Source organism: Anomalospiza imberbis, chromosome Z (assembly GCF_031753505.1).
Source record: "Anomalospiza imberbis isolate Cuckoo-Finch-1a 21T00152 chromosome Z, ASM3175350v1, whole genome shotgun sequence".
In the NCBI taxonomy this organism is placed as follows: domain Eukaryota; kingdom Metazoa; phylum Chordata; class Aves; order Passeriformes; family Viduidae; genus Anomalospiza; species Anomalospiza imberbis.
In genome coordinates, this window is record NC_089721.1 from 36,932,863 (window position 1) to 36,940,802 (window position 7,940).

A 7,940-nucleotide genomic window follows, 5' to 3' on the forward strand; every position below is an offset into this window, starting at 1 on the left:
AAAGCACTTATAACTGAACTCTCAAAAACAAGTTTAAATAATGGATCTTTAAAAATTTCAATGTCAGGATCAGTGCCAGTGAAGGTTCATACAATTACTGAAAGGGACATCTCAATGTCATTGCCAGAGTCACAGAATATCTCCCCTTTCTTGTTTAGGTCAGGCTTTAGTCAATTTTTTTCCACAGGCATCAGTTTCCACTTGTTCCCACAGGTCTTTAATCAGCATAACACTCACTGTTAAAGAGACGGTCTTGAAACTGTGGTGCAAGCTCTTAAGTGAGGTAATCTGGCCTCATTTGCAGCTGCTTCCCAGAGAGGTTTCAGCTCAGCTGTAGTCTGAGCAAATCCTCAATCAGAATTTCAGCTTGCAGTTGGACCGATATTATTAATCCTGATTTTTTTTTTTTAGAAGACACCATTTAAGCCCCTCATGTCTGTTATTTTTAATAAACTTCTTGGGAATTTTTTTTGTTTGGTGTGGGGTTTTTTTTTTTGGTTTTTTTTTTGTTTGGTTTGGTTTGTTTTTTTTTTTTTTTTTGTTGTTGTTGTTGTTGTTGTTTTGTTTTGTTTGCTTTGCTTTTCTTTTTTGGCTTGGCTTGATTCGGTTTAGGTTTTTTTGGTTTGCATTGCAGATGTCAAAGTTGTTGTTTACCCTTTTCAGGACCTTTTTCTTTACATTTTATATTTATATTATTGATTTACTCTTGGTGGCTGAAACTGCCCTTGGGGCTGGCAGCTGACCTAGGCTGCCTGGTTCTTGGAAGTGGCATTGCATTAAAAACAGGGGAATCATTTTATTAAAAATTCATCCCTTCCTCTGTTCCTTACCTTCTTCCCACCCTCCATTCTGCCTGCCTGCCTTCCTCCTTTTCTCTTTTTCTCTTTTTTTTTTCTCCTTTTTTCTCTGCTCCTCCCTCCCTCCCTTCCTCCTTTCCTCCCTTCCTCCTTCCCTCCCTCCCTCCAGGCTTCTCTTTATCCCATATTACAAGGCAGTTACTCCACAAATGTTGTCACTGAGTTGATTTTTTCTTATTCCTCATAACAAAATTTATATTCTTTTTAATATGTATGCATATATACACGCACATACATATGCATACATGCATATACCCAAACATATATATACATCCATGCCCACACATGAATCCTCACATGTATGTTAGTATGCTTGAGAGAGAAAGAGAAGCCAAATAGGATCCTTTTGGGAGAGAGCAGTGTGCAGTGTGTCCTGCTTGGCTGCATCCATCTGCAGTTGCCGGTCCCTGGTGTGCATCCCTCGGGGACGCTGCCATCACAGCTGGCCACTCTCCATTCCCAGCACTTCTCCTACCTCCATTGCCACCCGTGAGCTCCCTCCTGTCCTTTGGAAGCACAGAGCAGCACTGTAATCCTGCCCCAGGGATGCCAAGGGGTGCCACGGCTGTCCCCTGCCATGGCTGTCCTTTGAGCAGGCACGGGGGGAAGGAGCCACGGGGCCACCTGGCTCCCCACCGCCTGTGTGACGTGAGGACGGTGTCATGGCTTGGCACTGCAAAAGCCAGCATCAAACCCCGGCAGCCCCTCTTTAATTAATTTTATTCCCTCTACGTCTCAGTTTTAATGCGCAGTTCCCAGATTCCTTCACAGTCAGCTCTCCCTTTTATGCCTTCTGGAAAGCAATATATATAGCACAGGGCTATAAATAAGACTAGCAATGTCATAGTAACCATGGTAACTGGTAGGCTTCAAACACAGATGTGTGTGAGATTTACAGGAGGCTACCCTTGACCTTATAGCCAGATCATCTGTTCTCTTTAAAATTACCCTGCTTGGAATTTGGATGTGTCACCTGACAAAATTTTTTTTCTCCTTTTAAATACATAACAAGTAACAAGAATTTTTTTTTCCTTTTAAAAAATAAACTGTTGTTGCAAAGAGGGCCTGAAAATTGATACCTTCTTTCGACATTGATTCCAATGACGCCTAAAAAACTTTCTTTTCAGATGAAAGGAGCAGCTGTCCTTGCTCACCATCCATTGTAGATGGTATGTCTTGCCTCCCTCTGTGAGGGATAGTTCAATTCACTGCAAAGATAAAATGGATGAATTCTGATCTTTTGTTCTGGGCAGAATATGAAAGTTTCAATTTCTTGAAAATAAATGCAGCAACTGAAATTCAAGGAAGATTCAACTGTGTTCTGCCAACATCAATGTAGTAAAAGCAGCTGCTCAGTCCACCTGGAGCAACTTTTGACACAATTGGCAGCTGCAGCAGAGGAGGCTTTCAGATCCCTCCATATCCCTGCATCTGGAGCAAAGCAGCCCTGTCCATGTGGACAGGGCCTGTGGGCAGTACTGGTTTATTGTGGGGGGTGAGCGCTGGTCTGCAGCTCTGGTCCACAGCACTCCCTGTGCCCTCACCTCTCACCACAACAAAGCTGTGTCTGCTGATCCCTTGTTACTCCTGCAATCACAGGAGCTCATCGTGGGCTGCACAAATTGGCCTGGGAAGCAGGGTGGATGCTTGAGCAGTCTGTCCTTGCAACCTCCACACATCTGTCCTGTGACCTGGTGGCAGGTGGGGCAGGACAGCACAGGCATCCTTTTCTCTGTGTCACCATGTCCTTCTCCATTCCGTCATTTCAGCCAGCTGAAGAACAATATGTGGCTTCAGTTTTGGAAAACTCTGAACCAAAACTTCACATGTAGTAAGGTGGTCACCATTTTTTGTACCTAAATGTAGCAGAAGCTCCACGGTTAGGAGTTTCATGGGCTGTTCAAGGAAATCATGTTTGCTAAAGCATGATGCAATTGTGACAAAACCTAAATTGTAAATGGAAAACTAGGATTAGCTTCCTCTATAAATTATATTATGATAAGCAACTACTTGAAATTTGCAGGATCCTGTCTGTGATAATATTGTCATTTGACTGATAAATAGTCACTTGATTGGACCTAACTTTCCTTCAGACCACTTTCTCACAGGAGTTTCAGTGCTTTGCTGTATGTCTCATCATAAGCTGTTTTGCAGAATAAATAGTTTTCTTTTGTATAAGCTTATGGCTGGCTCTATGAAAGAGAAAAAAATTATAATGTATACCTGAGAAACTCGATCTAATGGAAGGTGTCCCTGCCCACAGCAGGCAAGTTGGATGACTTTTAAAGGTTCCTTCCATGCTACAATGCCATGATTCTGTGATTCCATGGTTCCATGATTTATTACTCAGCTGTTGTGGGAACACTGATATCAAAGTCTACAGAGAGGTCTCTGATATTGGTGGGTATTGCAACATGTCTGGGACCATTGGTGGAGAATGGCCCAGCATTCTCCTGAAGTAGTGTGGACAATGGTAATTGCAGCAGGGGACATGAAGCTCTTCAAGGTAAATACAGAAGCATTGCAGGCAAGCAGTTGGGTAGAAAGCCTCATGATGTCTGTCTCCTTATGGGGGAGAAGAGAATGGATGGTGCATGTTACTAAACAGCAGCTGAATGTGGGGAAAACTGTAAAATGGTTCATGTCCCATGACCCTCAGTAAGAAGAAACCCATGTTCTGCTAGCTGAGCATTGGATGCTGCTTGGGAAAAAATGTGCGTATATCCCACTGTTTCATTCTCCCAGTGATAGTCCAGCTTGAACAGCTTAGAGGCAGATGCTGCAAAATGATGCTTCTCTCAGAAGGATTTGGGATGGCATCTGAAAAAAAAAAAAGTGATGCACTACTGTTCCATAGTTTTGGCTTTGTTGGCAGCCCCTTGGGAAAGGATTTGAGACAGGAAACAATGAGTGGTGTGCAAATATTTCAGCTGTTGTGCAGAATGGCTGTGCTGCACATGGAAACTTTGGTGAATTCCTGATGCTTCTCAGCCCACATATCAATGGGGAACCCAACTCCAGTGGGTTTCAGAAATTCCTTCCACAGATCTCTGATGTGTTTTTGAGTCAGTCCAGAGGCTCTGTGCTACTTTCCTACTAGAATGCCTATCCTTACCCCAGCATCACCTGAAAGATTTTTGTAGCTGAAAATGAATGTGGGTACAGAGAAAATGCTGCTTGCACATATTTTGTGCATCTGTGCTAAAATGCATAGCACTGAGGGAGAACCATGTGAGTCAGATTGTTCCTTTCCATTCTGTTGAGACTTGCCAAAGGTCTGAGCATACACAAATACACCACAGAAATGTTTTCCTCTCCCAGCAGCGCATGAGGAACGTATGCTGCCTCTATAGAAGCCATTTCCTCTGCAGTTTTTTGCTGCCTTCAGCAGGAAGCAGGTTCAGCAGTGCCCACCTTAAGCACCTGCTCTCCATCTGTCAACAGTGAACACTCTTGAGCTGACAAAGTGCCACCAGCGAGATTCGCAGCGCAGTGCTGGAGCCCCGCTTCATCAGACCAATGACCCAAAACCATTGCTATAGATTTTCAGTGAGAGCACGATGGGGAGTTGAAATGACTGTGCTCCCCTTGATAAGCAAGGGCATGGAAAGGTGGCAAGGACACGGGAGATTGATAAGAGCTTTAAAACTGCTCTGTGCAGATGTCAAGCCTTGATCTCATGTGCAGTCACAGGGAAGCATTACAGCTATCCATTTTCCCATTTGCTCTAGCAGGATTTCTGGTTCCAGTAAAGGTCTTTGTTTGCAGTGCCAGCCCTGGAGTCTGTTGGTCAAGGATTTAGATCCTCTTGGTGGGCTTAGACCTCAGCCATGGACAAAGTAGAACCATAGCATCACAGAACAGTTTGGTTTGGAAGGGACCTTCAAAGGTGATCTAATCTGATGCCCGTGCCATTGGCAGGCACATCTTCCACTCAGACTTCTTAGATCCCCATCCAATCTGGCCTTGAATGTTTCCAGGGATGGGGTATCCTTCATATATCCTTTATTACCTTCTTTGGCAGCTGTCAAACATGCTGCAAGTACTGAACTGCCAGACCCTTCCATGGTTTTTCAACTGCCAGACCCTTCCATGGTTTTTTCACTCTGGTGCCAGAACATCTCCAGACTGCTCCAAGCTTTTTTTACCTATGAGAAAACACTAGTATGCCCTTGAACTTTCCAGCATGGATTTGTGTTAGAATAGCCTCTCTGCCACAGAGCAATTATTCCATCATATATTTTGAAACCTGTTTCCAGACAAAAGCAGAGTGATGTGTGGTGCTGTGAACAACATTGGGACAAAGAAGAGTACAGTTATTTCTAAAAGACATCATATGCCTAGTTTCTAGGCCCTTTCCATTACATTTCCTTGAAAAGGAAAGCCAGTCTCATCCTTGCTTTCAGCTGACCTTGCCCAGCTTATTTCCACTGGCTGAGGTGGAAAAACTAACCAGTAGTGGGGGAAAGACAAAAAAACAGTGGTGGAGTATCTTTTCTTTCACTCTCACAATTTCTATGGTTCCAGTCAGGCATTATAATTGTTCATGACATTTTTGTTTTCTTCTCTTCTCATAGAATTAGACTGGAAATTTGTGTTCATCTACAATTCCCCAAGTTCTTATTTCATTGTGCAGCTGGCCATGAAGCATTTATAATACTGCTGTTTTCAGTGGCTTCTGGAGTACACTCTGTAGTTGCAGCAGGTTTACGAAGTCCCTAATATTGGAGGTGGGTAGCTTGAAAATTCTGTCTTATCCTTCAGTGTAAGGAGCTGGCAAAAAAGGGTGACTGACTCCATGGTTAGGGACTCCAGTCTTGCCCCACCTTTGGCCTGCCACTTTTTCCCTTGCATTAGGAGAACTCCAGGTTGGAAAGAAATTAGAAGATTCACAACCAGTCTTCCAACTGCCCAAACAAGCAACATGGAGGTTTTTTGATGTTAATGAGCTGCTGGCATTGACTGGCGCAGTGCATATTTATTATCTGGGTGCAAGAGACCTGATCTGATAGATTGAGACACATCCCATTATGTTTGTGCCACGCAGCACCTGCCCCTCATCGTCTCCAGACTTGCCATTATTTTGCTAGATGACATCTTTGATGTTGAAGGAAATTTCTGGCAGGGGAATTTTGTTATGTGGTCATGACACACAACACACAACACACAACACACACAACACCCGGCACAGCAGAGACCAGACTAGTCTGGGCAATGCAAATTATGAGCAATTCATATCTGGATCCACTTAGACTACAGCAGAAAACAGGCATTTGATTTTAGAAGTGTTCAGGCACCTATTGAAGGGTGACTTCATCTGTAATTGTACTAAGCATTTCTTTGCATCTTCTGAAGCCAAGATCCTTTGTTAAAAGGATGCATGTCTGAAAAATATCTGACTCCAGGTTTGAAGAGGAGGTAAAGCATCTTTTTTCTCTGCTGTAAGCAGCAAACTCATTTCTGTGAAGCAGGGGACTTATGGGAATGGCAGCAGAACATTTTTGCAGCCACAGGAGCTGAAGCAGAAGGAACTTCTCTGCATGGGCTTTCTGGGCCCCAGGATGCTGATGGGAGATATGTGCAGGAGCCTCATGCTTCCCAGGGCACTGCCTCCATGAACCAGTTTCACACTGTGTTAATCCTTGCCTGAACACCCTATCCCATGACCCCTCATTACATTCTGATTCAGTCTTTTTCAGGTATTAATATGTGCTGAAGCACTGCTATATTGACGATAATAATTATCTTCATAATAAACTGACTTGATCCAGGCAGACAGATGGATGGAAAAGTGGGAAAAGAACTGAAAAAGGGCACACAGATGAATAGTTTGGAAGGGAGGAAAAAGCAGATGGTGGGTGAATTCATTAGTTTAGAGCAACTGTATGCACTCCCTTCTTTCTTCCCAAGCTGCAGCTAAGTTTTGCTGCTCACATTTGTAATCTTCCTCCCCCTGACCGGCAGCTCCCTGTAATGCTTGCTATCCTTACAGCACGGCCCTTAGAGCATACACACAGCAGCTCTGATTTACCTGTAACAAAGCAAAGCCATCTTTCCAGCAAAACCATCTTCCCAGCTCTGCAATAAATCCAGATGAGAATCCAAGGCATTGTGAGACATTGCTTGCTGGGTTTAGGCATACAGAGAATGTTAGTTTGAAAATAGGATTATGTGTCCTTTTGTTGCCCCAAAATCTTTCTGAGCCACATAGGTACCAAGCTGTCAAGTTCAGGTCCCTCTGAAGTTCAAAGAGACTGAACTGGGTTTTGCTAACACAGCAGCCAATTAAAGACAAGTGTATGGAGTGACAGGACATGGGGACATAGTTTCAAACAAACAAAGGGTGGATTTAGTCTGGATATTGGGAAGAAAATATTGACCGTGAGGGTAGTGAGTCACTGGCACAGGTTTCCCAGGTGCCCCATCCCTGTAAGTGTTCAAGGCCATAGTGGATGGAGCTCTGAGCAACCTGGTCAAGGGTAAGGTGCCCCTGCCCATGACACAGGGAGTGGACTGAATGAACTTTTAAAGTCCTTTCAAAGCCACATAATTCAGTGGTAAATGTACTGCTTCCCAAACATTGATCCAATTACTGCTGTCCCACACAGGAAAAGGATTCCCTTGAGCATAAGTATGAATTCAGACAATATCCCAGGGGGTTTCAGACATGACCCTGCCCTGGCCAGAAGTTCTGTGCCAGAGAAAATGCATGCATTGCAGTAGAAGGGGCTTCCAAAGTCCTTTCATCCTGATGAGAATAATAGAATTTGTCTGGGAAGCCTCTCTCAGCCACCAGCAGTAGCTGTGTCCCTTTCCTAGCATGGATTGACTTCCACAACACATCTTCCTCTGTGGGTTCACCTGCATATGCAGAGGGGTCTGTCTCGCCGCTCTTTTGGAGAGGCTCAGCACACATTCCCAGGGGCTGGGACCCTCCCTCTTTTTGACCCTCAAGCAAGTGCCAAATCCCAGAGGGGAAACTGGTCCCAAACCAAACACAGGGGTGGACCAAGGCATGCTGAATCAAATGCTAAGTCAGTAATTAAGTTAATTGAGCTTTCGATCTGGCCCATAAATAGCTTT

General features: G+C 44.1%; 1 long non-coding RNA gene across 1 annotated transcript; it reads left to right on the forward strand.

Annotated features, from left to right (window-relative positions):
- Positions 1 to 3,220: 3,220 nt before the first annotated feature.
- Positions 3,221 to 7,214, forward strand: LOC137465473 (uncharacterized). The gene is made up of 3 exons (XR_010994664.1): positions 3,221 to 3,363; positions 6,557 to 6,711; positions 6,850 to 7,214. It is a non-coding gene; the product is annotated as an uncharacterized lncRNA (long non-coding RNA).
- Positions 7,215 to 7,940: the final 726 nt, after the last annotated feature.